Below are 24,145 nucleotides of genomic sequence, written 5' to 3' on the forward strand. Positions count from 1 at the left end.
TGACTGACCCCACACAGGCCTCCCTCTCTTGTGCCTTCGTCAACCTCACTGTCATCTATGTCTCTATGGAGAGGTTCTTGCTTTGCGATGCCATGTTCTTTGGGCCATGCAAGAACAACGCCAGTCTCTGGTAGCCTTTTTGGATTGAATTGGTTTTGTGTAACCCCCACAACAACCCAGCTGGTATTGGGTTTCGAGACTGGTAGAGATAGACAAAGAAAAGGGGAAATGGGGCCAATGATTTAGAAAGGTGCGTTGCACCATGTAAAATAAAAGAAATAAAAACAAAAGTTGTTGGAATGTTGTAACATGTGATTGAATAAGAAAATAATAAAATAAAATAAAGGTAAAGGTTTTTGGATGGTGTTACACCATCTGAAAAGAAAGAAGAAAATATGTATATATTTATGTGAATGGTGTTGGCTTAAAACACTTTCACAAGTTCTATTTATTTAAAGCAATTTATTTACAGTGGGTAGAATTATTACCCTTTGCTTTAAAGCTTTGATATTTATGTGCATGGTGTTGGTTTAAAGCCCATGTCACAAGTTCTATTTACTTTAAAACAATTTATTTATCATGGACGGTTTTACCGCCTACTGCTTTAAGTTTTGATTTATGTGAATGGTGCTGAATTAAAGCCCTTGTCACAAGCTTTAATTTATTTATTGTTCAATTTATTTACTATGGCTGGAATTACCGACTATTGCTTTAATTTATTTATTGTACTTATCTTTTGTTACAATGAGTATATATAAGACCCAAAGTTCCTTGATCAGATCAGAACCTGCAGTTTCTTGATCCTCATCATATAAAATGATTGGACCCGAAGTTCCATCATACAAAAAGATCAGGCATGAAGTCCTTTGATCCTGAAGATCAGAACATGAAATTCCTTGATGAGTACCTTAAGTTTGAAGTGCCACAGTGCCTCAACTTAATTATAATAAAGGTCATAAAAGTCTCAGTCCATAGACTATTTAATAAGGACCAGAAGTTCCTTATGTCCATACTTAAAATGGTTTAGCAGAAGCATTTATTAAGCGGATGAAATTGATTACCCGCGCTCTGCTCATGAAAACGAAATTACCAGTTTTCTACATGGGGACATGTCCTTTTACATGACGCATTTTTAAGTTCGGATGAGACCAGTTTCCAACCATCAATATTGCTCAGTACAACTCGTGTTTGGGAACTAGCCAAACATTATACATTTACGAGTTTTTGGTTGTGTTATCTATGTGCCTGTAAGACTGCCACAACGTACTGAAATGAGGCATCATCGTAGATTAGGCATTGATGTTGAACACCATCTATCATTCAATATTTGGAACCCTTAACTGGGGATATGTCTACCGCATGATTTGCGGACTATGATTTTGATAAGACAATTTTCCTGCCATTAGGGGGAGAAAATAACATCGTTCCAGAAGAACGATGAGAAAATATCATTCCAAAATAATGATGAGAAAAGACCGTTCCAGAAGAACGAAGAGAATTTGTCTTATTTTGATTCACGAAGCAATCAATGAGAAAATGAAATATGAATAATTGAATGATGCAACGAAAGTGATGAAATCATATATACTTACTGCAAATGTGCCTACAAGAATTGATGTCTCTGTTGGATAAAATAATGAGACAGTAAATGATTTATCTGTTGCACGCCTGAAGCATGGCAGATTTTTAGACTCAAAATGTTCAGTTATTCGAAAGAAGAATAATATGGCACTATTGAACTATTGCATTCCCGAAGCATAACTGTTGCATGCCAGAAGCATAACAGTCACTGCATGGATACACGTCCCAGATAGGACAATCCACAGACATGGGAATGTTGATGTCTCATACATGGAGCATAATAGACATATAGGTTCCAATGACTCAACTCCCGGAAGTGGAGATTAAAATCCAAGCTCTATAACGCTCAAGAGGAGGTTATGATCCACATTCTCTAAATTATGACTATCCTGGAAGAGATAGCGTCATGCCCTTGAAGAGGCAATGGATATCCAAAGAAATGAAAAGCTTTTATGCATGCCCATGCACATGAGAATATGGGATCACGGATTGATGATAACCAATGGTAATTTTGGTTTTTACAAGTAGCTACTAAATTCATCAATGAGCTATGTTAATATTGAGCCACGTTCTTTTGTTTGTCGACAAAAGAAAAATTATTGGCCAAAATGGAGAAAGGCAATTTCATTACAATTTTGTAAGAACGTGGGCAAATGAACCTATATATATTTGAATACAATACAAATAGCCAAAAGATGTTGAACCCAGGAGGTTACATTGGGCATTTGTAATACAGTGAAATACACTCACATGATATGACACAAGGTTGTAAACGAGTTCATATGAATGGAGAATTATATACGAAGGGTTGTGAGTCGCCCACATTATATCTCCATAAGTAAATCCCTCAAGTATACATGAGAGCAAATTGCTCTGTATAAATTCCAAAGGAAAATGTGTCATGAAGTGTAGAAAACCCTTGAAGGATTCAAATTGCTTGAAGTAAGCCTCTGAAGGGTAAAACATAAAATATGTACTCAATACCAATGGATGATATAAATTGCCTTAGTGAGTACTATCATTATGATATTGTTGCAACATACTAAAATCTCTTGCAAGAGTCAATGACATTAAATTATAACTCTTGAAGAGTTGATGATATTAAATTGGGACTCCTGAAGAGTCTAGAAAAATTATAAAGTGTTGAAGGAATTATTGTCTCGAGCTGCAGATCGAACAATCTACCAACACGAATCTTATCCATGATATTTGTGATATTAAAAGAACCATATGGATTGAAGATTATGAGTTGAATACTCATATGATTTAGACACTAAGAACGATCATTTATCTTCGTGAATGTAAAGATAAATTGATATTTGGTCCAGAAGTACCACATCTTAGTGAAGTATATGCTTTATTGTATTTGGCACAATACATTGAATGAAATAAAGCTTATTTATTAATATCTCCAAGAAATTACAGATATATACATACACATGAGTTAAAACAAACAAACAGGATGGAGCCTTCATAAAGGTTGCTCATGTGAAGCCTCAGTACTCGGAAGTACCCCAGAAGGGGGAGGCACTGGAGATTGATCATGTGGCACCCCAGTACTTAGCAAAACACCAGAAGGGGAAGGCATCAGTTGCTTTCGGAATCTAGCAACGAACCTCTGGTGATCACTTTGAATCCGATTTTCGGATTCCTGCAGTTGGACGAGCTTTCTTTTCATGCTCATAGAGTAACTATTTGCAAGCACGTGTAACACCCTATTCTCGTGCTTGAGCCCTCTGATCTCTTGTTTAAGACTTGCCACCTCCTCCATCAATGATTCAACTTGGCGAGTTTGAGCAAGTAGGCGTTGGCCCATATTGGACATAGAGCCAGCACACTGAACACTGAGAGCCAAGAAGTCTTGAACGGCCGACTCTTCAGACCGTTCTGAAAGGATCTTGTTATCCCTTGGAGTAAGAAGATTCCTAGCTACCACAGTAGCGGTTATGTTATTCTTCATCACAGAGTCCCCAACCGTAAGAGGACCATTAAAAGATAAGAAGGACGGGCGCCATATATTATCTTGATGCTGCTCGTCTGTATCACTCCTAAGACTCAAATCTAAGCAAATGTTAGATGGGCAAGTCATTTTTCAGAAATGATGAAGGAAAAATAGAGGTCAAATAAAATTTCAAAGGTGCAAGATAGAGGAAATTTCTACAAGCAGCAACTTTCTGAGCATACTCTTGAACATAATTGATGTCTCTATAAAAGAAGAGGCAGCAGAGCCACTCGTTCAAAGATCGAAGAGGCACCGCTCTTCGAATTTCAAAAGCCAGATTTTCCTGAATAAAGTTCGTTGGCATTTTTCAGACGTAATCCCAGCTTTTTCAGATGTCGCGTGCAATTTTGTCAAAGATCTCTGACAAAGTTGAAAACACGTAAATCTTACTGTTCTATTTACACCACAGTTGCTGACAGGAGTAAAAGCACAGCACCACCACTTGCTATTGAGAAATCTCTATATATGTCGACCTCTGTTCTCCATAACAAGGCAGACCTGCAACACTGCAAGAATACTCAACTCTTCCTCATCTCCGAGAATGCATCTTCAACATAGCATCTCGAAATACTCAGTTTTCTTCCTCTCCGAGAATACCTCTTCAAACATGTCACACCAGAGCAAGATTATCACATATCTTCAGGGACCAGAGCAAGATTATCTCATATCATGCAATCTCCCTGTCTTTTCTTTTGTCCTTGTTCTTACCTGCAAAGACAAGGATAAAGAAAGCAGTATGTCGGAACCTCCACTCAAACTCCAGGTAAGGAACAAACTGCTTGGAACCTTTCCCGATTGCTTACCTAGCTCTTGAGTAGTCATCTTCAACTGTTGTTGGAACTGGGTCTCCGGTCACCAAGAAGTGATGAACCATCCAAATGCAAGGGTTTGCATTCCACTTCTGCACCAGGGGACAAATCCTACAAGAGAAGATGCCACATATGCATGGGGGGAAAAGCAGTGAAAATACTACTTAAGCAAGGGGAGCAAGTAAGGAAAGTGAAAATGATGCATTGAAGCATGTGGAGACAAGTGCAATGAACATATGCTGATTCATCCCCAACTAAGCCGAATATCACTTGTCACGTGAAGCTCCTCATGGTCCAATTTCATTCAAGATCAAGCCTCGAAAGTCCTTGAAGAAATCAAAAGTCGGATTCAAGATCAAGTGTCCACCACACTTGAATCAAATCTGCTCCAGATCAAAGGAGTAAATTCAGACCTTTGGATGCAAGTCTAGTAGAAAGTCCTACAACCCAGTTCAAGAAAAAGCCTGTGGAAAGTTAACAACAAGTAAAACACCTTTTTCGGCAACTCTCCCTGCTAAGAGACTGAAGCAGAATGATCAGTGATCAGCCTAAATGATTTGAAATCAGGGGGAGATACTCATCAAGGGAAGCATCCAAAAACAGATCAAGATTTTAACGAATCAATCGAAGACTTATGACCATCCAAGGGGGGGTGTTGTGATAATATGTGGATGGCCCACATGAATAGTTTGTTACTATTTATGCACAGTATTTTCACTATTCATTTGTGGAAAATTTGTAAAGTGAATAGTGCTTTCTTTTGTTTATATAAAGGAAGAAGAGGAATGAAGTGAGGAGAGTTCACGGGAAAGAAAGAGAGGAAGGAAGGAAGAGGAAGAGAGAGAAGGAAGAGGAAGAGAGAGAATAGAGGAAGATGAGAGGAGATAATAGAGAGAGTTATCTTTGTACTCCTATTATTCTAAATTATAATGGAAGCACCACTGCTGCCCCGAGGACGTACTCCAGTCACACTGACTATAGAGGAACCTCGTAAATTTTGTGTCTTGCTTATTTATTCCACTGCACACACCGTCGATTTCACAACACTTTTTGAATTATTATTTTTTTAATTAAAAGAACTAAAAATAAGAGGCGTTTTGACAGACTTAAAATACCTCTTTTCCTCCCCTTCCTCTTCTCTTCCATGGCGACTGCAATGCTGCCAATATCCGAGCCCGCCAGAAAGCAACCCCGACCGGGTCGGGGCGGATTCAATGCCCATGGACCATCCGAAAAAGAGGCCCGGGTTCAAGCCATCGCCGAAATCGTCAGCTCCATGGTCGACCTCTCCCGGAAGGGCCAAAACGTCGACCTAAACGGCCTCAAGACCACCGCGTGCCGCAAGTACGGCCGTTCACGTGCCCCCACATCGCCATCACCGGGAATATTTGCGTGTACTGCCCCGGTGGTCCCGATTCGGACTCTGAGTACAGCACTCAGTCTTACACTGGATACGAGCCTACTAGCATGCGCGCAATTTGGGAAAGGTATGGCTTTCTCTAGTTCATTGACGCATTTTATCGAACACTTGATGGGGAATTCAAGTTTTATTTATTCATCATTCGTTTCAAAGCTTAAAGTTTTTGGCTTGATTGATTTTTCACCATGAAGTTGAGAGCTTTGTAATGAAGAGATTATTTGAAGGAATTGGTGTTTAAAATTGGATTAGTGAAGTTAATTTGGTAGTTAATCTTTTGGTTTTGTGTGCTTAGATACAACCCATATGTCCAGGCTAGAAGCAGGATAGATCAGCTGAAGACATTGGATCACAGTGTAGACAAGGTTTGGCCTGTTCTATGTTTAGAGCTTAAAGAATTTATTTTCGGGTTTGCAGATTTCCATGATAGAGTAATATGCATAGTTGTCGCCTCATAACTGGTACTGAATTTATGTTTTCAGGTTGAGTTCATCTTAATGGGCGGTACTTTCATGTCGTTGCCCGCGGATTACCATGATTACTTTATTAGAAATCTGCATGATGCGTTATCGGGACACACTTCTGCCAATGTTGAAGAGGCAGTTGCCTACTCTGAGCATGGTGCTACTAAATGTATTGGAATGACCATTGAAACGTGAGTTTTTAGTTTATTTTAGAAGCCATTAATTTCTCATTCTTGTGTTTAACTTGGTTGACAGTAATTTTTAGCTTACATTCTAGTTTCCAGTTCATCTGGTTGGTCCAGAAAGTTAACGAAGGTAGTTGTAACTTTTTATTCTGCCGGAGGCCAGATTATTGCCTTGGACCTCACTTGAGACAAATGCTTTCTTATGGTTGTACAAGACTAGAAATTGGAGTTCAGAGTACATACGAGGATGTGGCTCGGGACGCCAATAGAGGTCATACCGTAGCTGCAGTGGCTGATTGTTTTTGCTTGGCAAAGGATGCTGGTTTTAAGGTCAGCCTAGTACCTCACAGATTTTGGACCTTTTATATCATAAAACTCACTTACCTTCACCATGGGAAAAGAACGGATTTTGGACCTTTTATATGTACAGTGACAGGAGATTAATCTTTCATCAAAACAATTTGTGAGCCTGGATATATTTTTCAAATTATTGTGCTCTCCCATAATTCAGCGTGAATATTTTATCATAATCTAGTTGGTTTTGGTATTACCATTCACTTTGTCTAAGTTCAAGAAGAAGCATGTGTTTGTAATTGTATGACCGTAATCTTTATGAACTGCAATATTAAAAGCCTTGAGGACTGTTTACAAAATGCATTTTTGCTGTGTATTCTTGTCGTTCATTTTGAGTTACTTTTGTTTTTGACACTAATAATTGAGTAAATTACATAGTAGCCCCTCAGGTTTGAGGTCAATTACAACCTCATACAACAACTTTAAAACATTTCACTTTCATACATCCAGTATCATTTTATTTCAAAATAACACCTCCGTTAGATTTTCCATCTATTAGTCTGTTAAATGCTGACGTGGCTGCCACATTTATGCTGATGAGGCTGCCACATTTATGCTGATGAGGCTGCCACGTGGCAAAAAAATAATTTTTTTTTTAATTTTTTAAATCTAATCTTCTAAATATTATAAAAAATAAATAAATAAAATTAAAAAAAAAACCTAAAAGCTTTACCCGCAACTAGGCCTGGCAAACGGGTCGTGTTAATCGTGTTCGTGTCGTTTTCGTGTAACACCTGTTATCTTAATGGGTCGTGTCGTGTCACACCTGTTATCTTAACGGGTCCTTAACAGGGGTAAAGTGACCCGACCCGTTATGACCCGTTAAGAAATTTTTTTTTTTCTTAAATTTGCACATACCACACATTGTCACATAAATAATACTTCAAAACATTAAACACACATTTGTCGTTTAAGTACTACATCTACACTCGAAAATAAGAGCCTCATAAAAAATACATTCATACACTACTAATTTATTACAGATATTAAATGTGCAAGGATATGCAAAATGAAAGCGTTTTTGTTTTCAAGGTTGTGAAACCTTTCTCAAAAGTTTAAACCTTACCAATGGAACTCAAAACTTAATGAAAGTGACCCACCAGAGTGTTTATTCGTACTTTCATTACGTATAACATAAGATTTTGTGGTATCCACTAGTGTAAATATTTTAAATTGAATATCGAATTCATTCATTGTATTCATATAGGGTCAAGGAGTGTAGTTGTAAAAAATCATCAAAATCGGAGTTAAAATAACCGTTAAATTGTGATTTTTCGTTTATAACCGTCGAAAAGTTTTGTCCCGTTACTTAATCTTTAAATGTTTGTTTTTTGCAATTTTTGGCGTTTGCGATCTCGAAGCATATACAAACAAGTATGACGGTTAGATCGTTGAAACTAGTTTCGTAGAATGCGTATCTCATCAAAACAATAGATTCACTAACACTTAAGAGTTTATTCTTACTTTCATTAAGTATAACATAAAATTTTGTGGTATCCACTAGTGTAAATATTTTAAATTGAAAATCGAATTCATTCATTGTATTCATATAGGGTCAAGGAGTGTAGATGTAAAAAATCATCAAAATCGGAGTTAAAATAACCGTTAAATCGTGATTTTTCGTTTATAACCGTCGAAAAGTTTTGTCCCATTATTTGATCTCTGAATGTTTGTTTTTTGCAATTTTTGGCGTATGCGATCTCGAAGCATATACAAACAAGTTTGGCGATTGGATCGTTGAAACTAGTTTCGTAGAATGCATATCCCATCAAAACAATATATTCACTAACATTTAAAGATTTTACTCATACTTTCTTCAAGTATAACATAAGATTTTGTGGTATCCACTAGTGTAGATATTTTAATTTGAATATCGAATTCATTCATTGTATTTATATAGGGTCAATAAGTGTAGCTGTAAAAAATTATCAAAATCGGAGTTAAAAAAACCGTTAAATCGTGATTTTTCATTTATAACCGTTGAAAAGTTTTGTCCCGTTACTTGATCTCTGAATGTTTGTTTTTTGCAATTTTCGGCATATGCGATCTCGAAGCATATACAAACAAGTTTGACGATTGGATCGTTGAAACTAGTATTGCAAAATGTGTATCTCATCAAAACAATATATTCACTGACACTTAAGAGTTTGTTAATATTTTCATTAAGTATAACATAAGATTTTGTGGTATCCACTAGTGTAAATATTTTAAATTGAAGATCGAATTCATTCATTGTATTCATATAGGGTCAAGGAGTGTAGCTGTAAAAAATCATCAAAATTAGAGTTAAAATAACCGTTAAATCGTGATTTTTCGTTTATAACCGTCGAAAAGTTTTGTCTCGTTACTTGATCTCTGAATGTTTGTTTTTTGCAATTTTTGGCATATACAATCTCGAAGTATATACAAACATGTTTGACGGTTGAATCGTTGAAACTAGTTTTGTAGAATGCGTATCCCATTAAAACAATAGATTCACTAATATTTAAAGATTTTATTCATACTTTCTTCAAGTATAACATAAGATTTTGTGGTATCCACTAGTGTAAATATTTTAAATTGAAGATCGAATTCATTCATTGTATTCATATAGGGTCAAGGAGTGTAGCTGTAAAAAATTATCAAAATCGGAGTGAAAATAACCGTTAAATCGTGATTTTTCGTTTATAACCGTCAAAAATTTTGTCATGTTACTCTATATCTGAATGTTTGTTTTTTGCAATTTTTGGCGTATGCGATCACGAAGTATATACAAACATGTTTGACGGTTGGATCGTTGAAACTAGTTTCGTAGAACGCGTATCCCATCAAAACAATAAATTCACTAACACTTAAAAGTTTATTCATAATTTCATCAAGTATAACATGAGATTTTGTGGTATCCACCAGTGTAAATATTTTAAATTGAAGATCGAATTCATTCATTGTATTCATATAGGGTCAAGGAGTGTAGATGTAAGAAATCATCAAAATCGGAGTTAAAATAACCGTTAAATCGTGATTTTTCGTTTAGAACCGTCGAAAAGTTGTGTCTCGTTACTTGATTTCTGAATGTTTGTTTTTTGCAATTTTTGGCGTATGCGATCTCGAAGCATATACAAACAAGTTTGACGGTTGTATCGTTGAAACTAGTTTCGTAAAATGCGTATCTCATCAAAACAATAATTTCACTTAACACTTAAGAGTTTATTCATATTTTCATTAAATATAACATTAGTGTAAATATTTTAAATTGAAGATCGAATTCATTCATTGTATTTATACAGGGTCAAGGAGTGTAGCTGTAAAAAATTATTAAAATTAGAGTTAAAATAACCGTTAAATCGTGATTTTCGTTTATAACCGTCGAAAAGTTTTGTCTCGTTATTTGATCTCTGAATGTTTTTTTTTTTGTAATTTTTGGCGTATGCGATCTCGAAGTATATACAAACATGTTTGACGGTTGGATCGTTGAAACTTGTTTCGTAGAATGCGTATCCCATCAAAACAATAAATTCACTAACACTTAAGAGTTTATTCATACTTTCATAAAGTATAACATAAGATTTTGTGGTATCCACTAGTGTAAATATTTTAAATTGAAGATCGAATTCATTCATTGTATTCATATAGGGTCAAGGAGTGTAGCTGTAAAAAATCATCAAAATCGGAGTTAAAATAACCGTTAAATCATGATTTTTCGTTTATAACTGTCTAAAAGTTTTGTCTCGTTACTTGATCTGTAAAGTTTTGTCAAGGAGTGTAATTTTTTGTCTTGTTTCGGAGTTGTGTGGGTTTTGGATCTGGGGGGTTTGGGGTTTGAGAGAGAGAGTGAGGAGAGTGGGAGGAGGGTCGGGGGAATGGGTTTCTGGGTTTCTGGTTTTCAATTTTTTTTTTTTAAATGGGTTTTTGGATTTGGATTTGCTGATTTTTGGATCAAGCCATGGCACGTGGAATTGTAGGAATTTGCAATGTTTGGTCCATGCCATGGCGAGGAAGGGATGAAGGGTGCAGGGAGGGAGGAAGTGGCATGAAGAGGGAGAGATGAAAGGTGCAGGGAGGGAGGGAGGCACGGGATGAAATTATGGGTTTTCAATTTTTTTTTTTTTTTTGTTCAATAGGGTAATAAAAAAATTATTATTTTTTCCACGTGGCACACATTTGGCAACCACGTGGCACAAATGTGGCAGCCACGTCAGCATTTAACAGACTAATGCATGAAAAATCTAACGGAGGTGTTATTTTGAAATAAAATGGTACTGGATGTATGAAAATGAAATGTTTTAAAGTTGTTGTATGGGGTTGTAATTGACCTCAAACCTGAGGGGCTACTATGTAATTTACTCCTAATAATTTTATGCATTTGCTCTAGGTGGTTGCATGCATGATGCCTGATCTTCCAAATGTAGGGGTGGAGAGAGACATGGAGAGTTTTCAGGAGTTCTTTGAGAGCCCCTCGTTCAGAGCATATGGGCTTAAAATTTATCCAACACTCATGATCCGTGCAACTGGACTCTATGAGCTTTGGAAAACGGGCAGGTATAGAAATTACCCACCTGAGCAACTTGTGGACATTGTAGCTCGGATCGTAGCCGTGGTCCCCCCTTGGACGCGTGTTTATAGAGTTCAGTTAGACATTCCAATGCCTTTAGTTACTTCTGGGGTTGTGAAAGGAAATCTTCGGGAGTTAGCTTTGGCTCGGATGGAAGACTTGGGTTTGAAGTACCGTGATGTTCGTGCACGAGAGGCTGGAATTCAGGTATGTGGGTAGTCATTCTTGTTTGAACGTGTTTTATGCAACTGAGGCCACAAACATGACCCCTCAAATCCCTAGAAAAAATCTTTACTAAACATTTTTGCTGGTTCTAGGACATGCATCACAAAATTAGGCCAGACCAAGTGGAGCTTGTTTGTGGGGATTATATGGCAAATGAAGGATGGGAAACATTTCTTTCATATGAAGATACTCTCTGGGTATTCGTTCTTTTTATGTGAGAGAGTGCTTCGTCACACAGCGATTTGTATAGATTATAGGGATTATATTTGATTAGCCTTATTAGGTTTTTATTTGTTTCCCTGTATAGTCTACTTACTTGTATAGCACTCTTTGTAAACCCTATTTATACTCTACTCTCAGAGAGAATAATATATCATAATTTTACCCATATACTGTTTGACTTGGCATCAGAGAAGTAAAGTTCTGGTGACCGTGCGTGCCCACCAAAACCAAAAAAAACCTCCTACCCGTGCAAAACCCTAATCTGAGAAACTCTAAATCTTGTCGTTGCTGTGGAAATTTTTCTGTGAAAATTTTCTGCGTTCGTGTCTTGCTATGTTGATTGTTTCCGCTGTTATTTGGTGTGTGTGTTCTACAACCATGGCTGGTGATGATGATGTTAAACCCAACTCCGGTTCATTTGGTACCAAGGATGAACGACCCTACCGTGATTATTCTGCTCCTATTGCACAAGAGAAATTAGATGGCTCCAACTATGTCTCCTGGTCTCGTAACGCCTTTCTTACGATAACTGGACGACGTATGGCGGGGTTTATCAATGGCAAAAAACCTGCTCCTAAGGATGGTGATTATGTGGAATACTCCGAATGGGAAGAGGATAATTGTTTGGTACAAATATGGCTTTTCAACTCTATGACTCGGAGTGTGAGAAGTCTCTTTGAGCGTTGTACTTCAGCATATGATGTGTGGGAGGCTGCAAGGAAGACTTTTACAGTCACCCAAAACAGCTCCCGGTTGTTTCAACTTCGAAGACAGTCCGTGACTACAACCCAAAATGGTGAATCTATTGCTATGTTTTATGAGAAGCTTCATGTTATCTGGGAGGAGATTGATAATCTTTGTGCTAACCCACATACCAATCCTAAGGATGTGGCTCTTCGACATAAGGAAATTGAATCTAAGAGGGTGTATGATTTTCTTGGAGGGCTTGATCCACAGTTTGATGGTGTTCGTAGCCGTATCTTGGCTATGACTCCGGTGCATTCTGTCTTGGAGGCGTATGCATTGGTCGTGGAAGAAAGCACACGTCAAGTCACTATGCTTGGGGTGCTGCTGCTTTGAAGATTGGTACAAGCCAGCATCGGACAAATGGTGCTTCCTCAACTGGCGGTGGTGGTCGTCAGTCGTCCCTTGTGAGTGCACATTCCGGAGGCTCTTCGAACTCCAAGTCTGCCGTCTCCCGCCCTCCTGCAGCAAAGGCTCAACCTGGTTCTCGTGAATGTGCCCATTGTGGAGGTGATCATCTTTTAGAAAAATGTTTCCAGCTTCATGGTGTTCTAGATTGGTTTCCTGAGTACAAGGCCCGTAAGTTTGGACCCAAAGCTGCTCATGTCGTGACTGCAGACGAGCTTGAGTCGCCTCGTCCTTCCATGAATTTGAGTGTGACAAATTCCGTACCAGGTAACGATTTCAATACATGGATAATTGACATTGGTGCTACTGATCATGTGACTTATAATTCTAAGATTTTTGATGAGTTGTCTAGCCAAACTCGTGACCCTTTTATCACGTCTGCCAATGGTATGCCGTCTCCAATTACTGGAGAAGGCACAATCACACTTACCCCTACCTTGTCCCTGGCACATGCGTTTTTGGTACCCAATATTAATTGTAATTTATTATCTGTGGGACGATTACTGGACTCACTAAATGCCTATGCTACTTTCTATCCTACATGGTGTATGTTTCAAGATCTCAAAACCCATGAGACGATTGGACGTGGTAAAAGGATAGGGGGGTTATACTACTTAACTCTACCAACAGACGTGGTTCGTGGTAGTCTTGCTAATAAAGTTCAGAGTGGCAGTGACAAGGACAAACATGAGTTGTGGTTATGGCATCGTCGCTTGGGACACCCTTCTTTTGGATATCTTAAACCTTTATTTCCTTCACTATGTCGTTCATATGATGAGACTTGTTTTAAGTGTGAAACATGTGTATTGGCCAAAAGCCATCGTACTGTTTTTCCGTTAAGTAATAATAAAGCTCTTCAGCCATTTGCGTTGGTACATTCCGATGTATGGGGTCCTGCTAAGATTACTTCAAATGGATTTCGTTGGTTTATCACTTTTATTGATGATTGCACCTGTTTAACTTGGGTTTTCTTGATGAAGAATAAAAATGATGTGACATCTATTGTACAAGAATTTACTGCCATGGTATCTACTCAGTTCTAGACTAAAGTCAAAGTGCTTCGGTCTGATAACGGAGGAGAATATGTGAACACTGCCTTGAGTTGTTTCTTTCGTGAACAAGGTATTATTCATCAGTCGACTACTCCGTTTACACCCCAACAAAATGGTGTGTCTAAGCGGAAGAATCGCCATTTACTTGAAGTTGCTCGTGCTTTGCTCTTGGGAATGTTGGTCCCTAATTATCTTTGGGGACTTGCAGTTTTAGCCGCATGTTATTTGATCAATCGGACTCCTAGCCGAGTTCATGATTTCCGCACACCTTTTGCAGTTTTACAAGAACATATCTCACCTATTGGTATCTCCAAGCTTCCTCCCAAGGTGTTTGGATGTGTTGTGTATGTGCATATTTATTCTCATCAACGGAGTAAGCTAGATCCTTGTGCTCTTCGATGAGTGTTCATTGGGTATTCAAATACTCAAAAAGGTTACAAGTGTTATCATTCTCCTACTCAAAAGACTTATGTCTCCATGGATGTCACCTTCCATGAAGAGGTCCCGTATTTTGCCTCATCATCTCCTATCCCTCCACTTCCCGATGAGAGGGTTTGCGAAGTGTTTAGTGAAGGAGCGACAGAAAGTGCAGGAAATAGTGATATTGTGAGGTTGCTCGAGCCACCTTGTCTTACCAGACCCCAGAAATGTGGGAGGAGAGCTTGAGGTTTACGGTAGAAGCTTGTCTTACCCATGTGTCAGTTTATGATTTGCAAGTCGAACAAGGCACGAAATTCGGGTTGTCGTAAGTGGATTGAGTGATGAAATCTACGGTTTTAGTTTTGGAATGAATTTGGTCCTGAAGTTGGAGTTTCCGTTGCCTTCAGAAACGCGGTCTGTTGAGTTCTATAAGATGGCGTCTAGGACACTTTCGGATGCAGGTTACAACCTCTAGAAATTAGCAGTTACTGCAAGAGTGGATATCACTGCGAACACAATCCAACTTATTGGAAGAACAAGCCTTTCTATGCTTTTGGCCTTGGCTCCGCTGGCTATGCCGATGGCGTGAGGTTTTCGAGACCAAAGAAGATGAAAGAGTACACAGGACGAGGAGAGAAGGGACATCGCTGCAGGTGAATTCAACACCTTGCTAGTAAACGAGGACGAGACTGAAAGAAGTCCTGCCTACATTCGGTTTAGTGATCCAGATGGTTTCCTTTTGTCGAACGAATTGATAGCACTTGCATTTGCGGTTGTAGCTCCATAAGCTAAAGAGCCTTGACGCAACCTCACATAGGTGGTGATTCCGTGCAACAGCTGCAGGATTGCATTTGGTTTTGCTCGACTTGGTATTCATCACAGCATCGCATGAATCGGCTAAGCACTTGCTGCCACTCTGCATTCATGACATTTTTTTCAAAGATAGAGATCAAATAAATTTATAGTAGGCCTTGGCTACTCTTGTGGGTGTCCAGTTGGTGCAGCAGCTCTCTCAATAAATCCTGGATTTTGTTCAAATATATACTCTCTGTGTTTGCGTGTAGATAATTAACATAATTAGTTCGCTAATCATCGATGTCTTCGCATGATATGTTTACTACGGGTACTGATACCACGCATACAATCCTCGAGTGGGCGATGGCTGAGCTTACAAGGCATCCAAGGGTCATTACTTGAAGGCGGTGATCAAGGAGACTCTTCAACTACACCCTTCAGTTCCGCTACTGATTCCCAGGCTGTCAACCGGCGATGTGAAAATACACGGTTGCAACATTAAAGCCAAGACACAAGTACTGGTCAATGTATGGCGGATTGCAAGAGATCCTAAGCGTACAAAAAACCGAACATCGAAAGTACCCTGTCGAGGCCGTTGCTTTCCTGTACGAAATTCCATCTTTCTGAAAATGTACGGTAGAGAGGAAGCTGCAGGGTTCCAACAAGTGGTTTAGATTGGATTTGCTGTATTTGGTGTTGTACTGGATTTGCTGTAATGTATCTGTATTCTTGTCTTGGGTTAGACAAAAATGTATGTACTTTTGTTATATGCTATCATATGCTTGTGCATCTTTTATCGAATCCAACGACGCTCCAAACAATGAGAAATTAGGGAAATAACAGCAATTAAACACAGTAGGCAGCAGGTGTTCCAAGTTCTCGCACTCAAAAAGCTACCATGAATGAACAGCAATTAGAAAGGAAAAGGGAAACCTCGATACAAGTACTTCGGTTCTACACAAATTCGGAGAAAAAGACAAATACAACTTAGTTTCATCTAATTAAAAGTGAAAACGCACAAGTTGCTATGCTCTGAAGTTCCTTATGACCACATTCAAAATGCAGAAAGCCTACCTACAGGTCAATGACACGAGATAGCTTCTGGATGCGGTTCAATAAGAAGTCCCCTTGCTTGATGGTTGCTTGGTACAGTGAATTCTTAGCATCAGGATGATTGGTTTCTAAAACACCGGCAACTTTGTCAATCTTGCAATGAAGCTTCCCTGCTGCAATGAAACGAGATAGCTCCCTGTACGTCGTAGAATGGGTTAGCTATATGCAGAAAACATGTAAACGTAAAATACTTAACAGCATCTCCACGAAATCAAGGACCAAATTTTTTAAAACTATATAAAGTAAACCTGAAACGAGGTAACCATAAGACTCAGTCACTTACAGATCAATGAAATCCACGGTCATGCCAAAAGCTTTAGCCATAGCTTCAATGGTAACACTCTTGTAGGACTCCAAGAACTGAGAATAAACAACAGTTCTGATCTCCCTCATGTAATAACGGAAGTGTGGGTGCAAATAACGGTCCAACTTTATCTGCTCTGTCAGGCCAGCTGAAAAACAAAAAAGAAAAGAAAGAAAGAAAGAAATTACAACTATGAAATTTATTGATTTGGTTGATATATGACAGGACCAAATTGAAGCTCAGGTAGCTTATGAACATGCAAACCAAGAGTCTAATATCATGCAGATCGATTCATATATCATGTCAGACATTTATCGCTGCATAGATCTACTTACCAAATGCTTTGAAAAATGATTTGTATTGGCAATCATATAGAGAGTTCAAAAACTCTGTAAGGTAGGGAATTTTCCCAATCACTGTCAATATTTCTGGAGCATCCACGACCTGCAACATATTGTTTGAAATTAATAATTTCTTGTAAGAACAAACATTACTAACACAATGGTAGAAACACATAAAACAAGAAGGTGAAATCACAAAACATGTGGTAAGAAAGCAGTTTACCTTTTGTTTTAAAGAAAATCTGTCCAACGATATAATGCTTGTAAGGACGGTATATAATATGAAGATGTCACACGGAAATATCCCATAAGTGGTGAAGGTAGAAATGGAATCCAAGAAAAAATCAGCAGCCTTCTTAAAATTGCGAGTGGACATGCAGTACAAGCCTTCATACACCTTCAAACGGTTCTTCCTTTCCCAATCACCTCCCTCTTCAAATAAACTGATATCATGATACAATGGTTAAAAACAAAGCTCAACTACCAAATTTAAAAACAAAAAAATTGCAGGTCACAGATCCATGCCACTACTACTTACTTCTTCGCTTTGTCAATACTCTTAGAAATGAGGTCAAAATTCATGAAAAGAAACCAAGTTGCAGTGTATAGAAGACCAAGTCCATCTTTTGCCCAACTGCAACTGTCCTGCTTTCCATTACCTTGAGTTGTTCCAAAGCTTTCTCCTAGGTTCATAAGGGAAGAAGTTTAAAGTCAAATTGGGGAATACCACTAAAAGGGGGAAAATAAAAGGCAGATATGACTCGTAGAACAAATAAGTTACAACTTATATACCTTGTCGCCAATACGAATGAAAAACAGGGACTTGGCCAAATGAGCTTCTCAAACCTCACTTTCCCCTAAGTTTTCTTCCGCATCAGCAATCCTAAACAAAGGTAACCAGATAAGCTACTTGGTAAAGGAAACTACTTGATCACAACGGCTATAATAATAGCACAAATAACAAAGTTCTTCAAACTAGAAAATTCAAACACATATTGTCTTTCTACTTAGCCCACTGTAAAAATCCCAAAGGTTGGTCAACGGAGAACTCATACTCCATTAGCATCCAATCTCACAAAACTATATCACCTGTGTAAAGCCTAATTCAACAAGTTATCCAAGTTCTTTTCCGCATCAGCAATCCTAAACAAAGCCAACCATATAACTAGGTAACGGAAATTACTTGATCGCAATGGCTATAATAATAGTATAAACAACAATATTTTTCACACTATACAATTCAAACAAATCTTGTCAACCTGCTTAATTTACGGTAAAACTCCCAACGGATTGCGATTAAGTCAATGGAGAAATCATGCTTCATCAGCATCCGATCTAACAAAAATACATCACTTGTGCAAGCCTAGTTCAACAAGTTCCAAAGCAATTACAAATTTTCATAGCTTCGAATCACAGTGAAGAGTTCAAAGCATAAATTTCAATCCCTAGTTCTTTTTCTCACAATTCTCAGTAACCAAACAGAATCTGGACCAAAATCAAAATTAAAATCGAAAAAAAAAAAAAACCTCAATAAAGCACTCACTTTTCATCGAGCTTCTTGAGCTCCTCCTGGTTCTTCGCCCTCATCGAGTCCATAACGCCCTGGTCCAGCTCGAGCATTGATTCGGCGACTAGGGTTTCGTACAACGGCGCCATATCTACAAAATCCCCCAAACCGAAACTCAATTCCCGATACGCAAAAACCGAAATTGAAAGCCCAGGAAATGCGAAAACCGGTTCAGTTTAGTAAAAAATGGGCGATCTTACCGTCGGCTTTGACGGAGGCAAAAACCTCCTCCCTTTTGAATCGAACTGGACCGGATCATATTTGCACTTTTATAAGGTGATTTCTAAATTGGTAAATTGCACTCTTTATAAAATCATTGTTGCTAGAATCAGATCTTTTTTACCTTATTTGATTAGTCGTAATCATGTTAGTTTTGTTCCTGGTAGACAAATATCAATTGAGGTGAAAACAATCTATGCTTTTCGTGAAAAAATACCAATTGAAGCAGGGGATTTTTTTCCAAACAACAAAGAGCTGGGTCAAATATTCAATCAAATGAATTTGAGCATGTTTCCATCTCTTCTCGACATAAAATAACACGAAAATAACAGGTTTGGGTCAACACATTAATAAGTCAGATCATTATCGGATCACCTGTTAAAATAACAACTATAACACATATACGACCCAAAATTGAACACAGAATCTCGAGGGCATTGGGCAAATATTATTAAAAGTTTAGTTCATATCTCCAAAAGTATGTTACTCTACATTCTCACTACTATCCTTCTATAATCTCCAAGAGTATTTATGTGGCGGTTCTCTTTTTAATTTGTTGTGGTTCTATCATGTCCCTAATTTTTTGGTTCCTACGTTCTCATTACAACATGCCAAGCTAATTAAGTCCAGCTCAATCGTGCCTTGTGTCGTGCTCGTGTTAACTCATTTAATAAACAAGATGGGTCGGCCCATCTCATATTTGAAACCTTTAGCCTAGCGCAACCCAGACCAGATATCTAATTATACTTGTGTCGTGCTTGCCATGTTAGAATGAGCTTGCTTGTCTTTTTACTTTGTTTTTAATCGAAAATAGATACTCAATATAATCTAAACTACTTATTAATAGGATCTTTTTTATCAATCAAAAGAAAGTGAAACGATTATTTAGTCTTCTATCACAAAAAAAAAAAAATTGAAGAACAATAATGTATTTAATATTAAAATACAAAAACCTCATACTCCTACTCCCACCCACATTCTCTCTCCCTCCCTCCTTCCCATTTTAAGAACAAAATAAAAATGCTTATGTTAATGCTATTATAACATAGAGGCTCTGTCAACAATCTTTTTTTTTTAAATGACAATCATATTCTTATTTTTCCTATTCTAACCTTTCTTCTAATACACAATAATTACAGTCATTTAGTACTACGGTCTAATGGCATTGCTCTTCACTTGTTAGTGAGAGGTCTTAGATTAGATTCTCGCTAAAGGCGAATTTGAACCACATTATTGCTAGCCCATTGTGAGGCTCAACCCACTTCTTCCCTTTAATGTAGAAAATATTGTTTCTTAAAAAAAAATACACAATATTTACAATATATGGACAAACTAATAATTATGTAATATATTTAAAAAATTAAAACAATATGTCCACGTTAGAAAAACTGTCCCATTATTGTCTCATCTTTTATAAATATATATTTTTTAAAAATTTTAAAAACTAATTACATTTTTTAATAAATAAACAAAAATAAATAAATAAATGAAATTGTTCATCTGCTAGTTTATATTAGAGTAAATTGTAGCTATGGCCCCTTAACTTTAACTCAATTGGAGCAATGGTCCCTTAACTAAAAATCAATTACCATTGGTCCCTCAACTCATCAAAACGTGCAGCTATGGTCCCTCAACTAAAAATTCATTATCATTGGTCCCTCAACTTTAAATTCATTATCATTGGTCCCTCAACTTTAATTCAACTGGAGAAATGATCTCTTAACTTTAACCCAATTGTAGCAATGATCATTCCAACATAACTCGTTTTGACAAAAAATTTGACGTAGTTGACAAAAATGACCATAATTACACACTTTGATGAGTTGAGGGACCCTAATTATATGAATGGTTATTCCAACATAACTTATTTTGACAAAATTGATGAAAAGGACTATAGCCACACATTTTAATAAGCTGAGAGACCAATGGTAATGGATTTTTAGTTCATGGACCATTGCTCTAATTTGATTAAAGTTGAAGGACCATTGCTACAATTTACTCTTTATATTAATAACTATTGTTACCAAGACCATCACCGATTGACTGTTATGCATGGATTGGTGTTCCCGGACCGATTGACTGTTATGCATGGATTGGTGTTCCCAGACCACCAATGTGATTGAAGACTTATTTAAAAGATGAGAGTTTTAACGAAAAGTCCACGGTACTGTTCATTTTAACGAAAAACCATATTTTTACACTAAAAAGTCAATTCTGATATTATTCACTTTATCGTTAAAACTCAAAGTTTTCAAACTATTTTCATTAATTTTCCTAATAAAGAATTGGCAGCGATGTTGAGCTACTTGGAGTCTAGAATCTGGCAAGAAACAAGAATTGCACTTTGGTAGATTGATACAAAATTATTATGAACGATAAATATGTCATACTTGGTGGAATCGTTGGAAGAGTATTAACGGAAATTATATATACTAAAACTCAGTTTCTGAACACTGTTCATTAACAGTGATTTGACGAATTTGCCCCTCGGTTTCTTCTTGATCTCCCGTTGTGCTGCCTCTTTTACACAGTGACTTTGTCCTGGCTGGCCACGCGTTCTTCATCAATGGCCTTTCCTGTTGGATTTCTCTGCTATTTCATTCTCTGCCTTCCATTTCCTGCAATCGCTTTTTTTTTTCTTAGCTCCACGTCTACACGTGTTGGTCATCGTGGAAAGAAAAGTGGTGGAAAGCCGACGAAAGCAGTGGAAAAACCCATTTGCTTTTCCATTCGCTAATCTCAGAAAGGGCATCCCTTCCCATCGCCGTTCTCGAGTTCTTTCGATGAAGTTTTCTCTCTCACTTTCTTGCTAAAAACGACAGAACCAGTCAAAATTTGTGCAGATCTTTTTTCTGGAACAATAGAAACGATGCGCTGTTCTTCCCTTATTCTCCAGGTTCCTCCCTCTTTCCTCTTCATCCGTTGGACAACGTCTCCTTCGTTTCGACCTCTCTCTTAGAAACACAGTGGAGATCTCTTCAGTTTTCTCTCCAATCTTCTTTGTCAGGATCTCTGGAGAAAAAAAGTTGATTTTTTTTTTCAGTTTTTGGTTTGTGGGTTTTTAATTTTTTGACTTTTTGTGCAGGTAAAGGAAGAACCCAGAAGAGATATGTTCACTGAAGGACTTGATAGGAGCGCCCTTCATGGGGTTAGAAAGGTTTGTGAAGAAAAATCATTACCATCTTCCTTTTTTCGAATTGAAAAAATAAATAAAGTAGGGTTTAATTTTACTGTTGTTTGATTTAGTCCTCAGCACCATTCGTGGTATTTTTACTCATTCACTACCCGATAAATAAAACCCATATATTTTTTTTTTGAATTTTATGAATTTTGGTGTGATTTTGGTTGTTGATGTTTTCTCAGTGATTGAATTCTGGGTTTTTAGCCGTACCCAATTTTAGTCGACCCATGCAGCATAGGGCATTTGCCCCTGTTTGCTTTCCTTTTCTCACCAGACATCTCTGCCAGCATGATCCGCCAAACTCGCCGATCGCGTCTGCTCTCGCGGACTAGGTATGACTTCTATCACTTTCCGTTTGTTTCCCGGGAAAATTTAGGGCTAGAAAGTGTGTAGAATTTTAATCTTTAAACTTTAAACTGTCCTGTGCACAGAGAAATTGAAATTTAATTCCAGGTTCTGTATTGCTCTATAATTGAAGGTCTTCTACTCCCTAAAAGGCTGATTAACACCAGCAACCACAACACCAACAAGGACTACTGCAGCTTAGGTACAATTAAACAACCATAATTCCCAAGTTTTGATTATTATTTTTTACTAATTTGCTATCTTTTAAATATAATCATACCATCCGTGTTGATATGAACAGTCCATAATGTGTTTATTGTGTTGAAAGATGCGGAAAAAAAATGAAAAATTTGGTGTGAGTTTGTTGCGTTTTGGTTTAATCGTTTGGGGAATGTGGAGTTGTTACTTCAAAATTGAAATTTAATGGGAATGCCATGATTGAAATTTTATAGCAATGATGAATGAGCCAATCTGAAATACCAAATTACAGCTGATGAACTCACTCCTATATGACTATTACTGCATATACTCATCTTTTATTTCGTTGGGTTTTATTTTTATTTCATTTTTTTTGGTTTCGCAAAGAACTGAATTTTATCTTATCTATAGCTCTATACGCATGTAGTTTTTCTCTTTTTTGGTTTCGAGTACGTGGTTGGTTTTATTTAACAATCTTTTGGAATATAGAGAATCTTTGCATCAATGTCTTATTCTTGGATTTCCTGATGATTTGGCATTGAGATGTTAAGCAAAGGTGTCCCATGGGAACCACAGATTGTTCGAAACTATCTCAAAGAAGTGGAGAGATTTGTTACGTAGCTCCAGACTATGCCAACTATGAAGCTCTAGAAAAATGGTGCGGAAATTGGCTGTTTGTCATTGATGAGGTATAATCCAATAGCTAATAAGTATGCTCCTATATTCGACACTTTAATTATGTCTAGAACTAATGTTGTTATTACTACTTTCATTTTTACAGAAGGAAAGGTTTTTTGTTCTTCATTTCTTGCTATATCATCTAGGGTTGTGCAAACTATTCATTATAGGGGATCCCTTCATGCATATAGTTGTTTCTTGCTAAGATTTCCGCAAACTATTTTTGTTATGTCGAAGTTGAAATCTTTTTTTACGATTGTAAATAGATTTCACATGTATGCAAATAGTATATATACACATTATAACTTTCTACATATTTTGTACAGTTTCAAAACCCGCGGCATCGCGCGGGCACTCTTGCTAGTGAATAACTATAATCATTTGTTGGAATCTTAAATTGGAAAGTATGAGATTTATAGAAACATGGAACTAAAAGTAGTTGAGTCTACGCTCGGGGCACCTAGTCACCAAATAAGGGAGTGAAACCCTTTCAGTTAAAATTAGATAAAATGATCAAATTGAGTTTCGAAAGACTGAAAAATGACTATTGAAAAGAGAAATAGAGTTATTTGATGATTGGGTTAACATAATAGAATAAAGATAAAACATTGCATTCATGCTTTATTATTGCTTCTGCTGAATTAAATGCATTTTGATTTTACCCTATTAAGCTAGTAGCTCACCCATGACTAGTGTTAAATTAGAGACTTAAAAAGCAGTTGATTTTATGGATGTTTTAAAAAGTAGTTGGTTTTACAGAGGGGTTTATTTTTATTTTTTAAACAAACGTTATTATTTACCGTTACATTAAGGGGAGGGGGTGAACTAAGTTTCACAATGAATTAGTGATAATGTAGTTCAAATTCACCTTTAACGAGAATCAGATCAAAGACGACTCACTAATAAGTAAAGAAAAATATACTAAACTGTAGTACTAAGTAATGAGTTACTAGGACCTCACCTCGTTAATTATTGTCGGCGTGCAAAATA

General features: G+C 37.3%; 1 long non-coding RNA gene and 2 pseudogenes across 1 annotated transcript; 2 read left to right on the forward strand and 1 right to left on the reverse strand.

Annotated features, from left to right (window-relative positions):
• The first annotated feature begins 5,439 nt into the window (after nt 1–5,439).
• Nucleotides 5,440–11,956, forward strand: LOC114825380 (elongator complex protein 3-like; annotated as a pseudogene).
• A 4,081-nt stretch (nt 11,957–16,037) lies between these two features.
• Nucleotides 16,038–18,876, reverse strand: LOC139197096 (26S proteasome non-ATPase regulatory subunit 6 homolog; annotated as a pseudogene).
• A 2,636-nt stretch (nt 18,877–21,512) lies between these two features.
• Nucleotides 21,513–22,253, forward strand: LOC139197095 (uncharacterized). The gene is made up of 3 exons (XR_011582136.1): nt 21,513–21,649; nt 21,839–21,910; nt 22,117–22,253. It is a non-coding gene; the product is annotated as an uncharacterized lncRNA (long non-coding RNA).
• The last annotated feature ends 1,892 nt before the right edge of the window (nt 22,254–24,145 follow it).

The sequence above is a fragment of the Malus domestica genome, chromosome 06, assembly GCF_042453785.1.
Source record: "Malus domestica chromosome 06, GDT2T_hap1".
In the NCBI taxonomy this organism is placed as follows: Eukaryota; Viridiplantae; Streptophyta; class Magnoliopsida; order Rosales; family Rosaceae; genus Malus; species Malus domestica.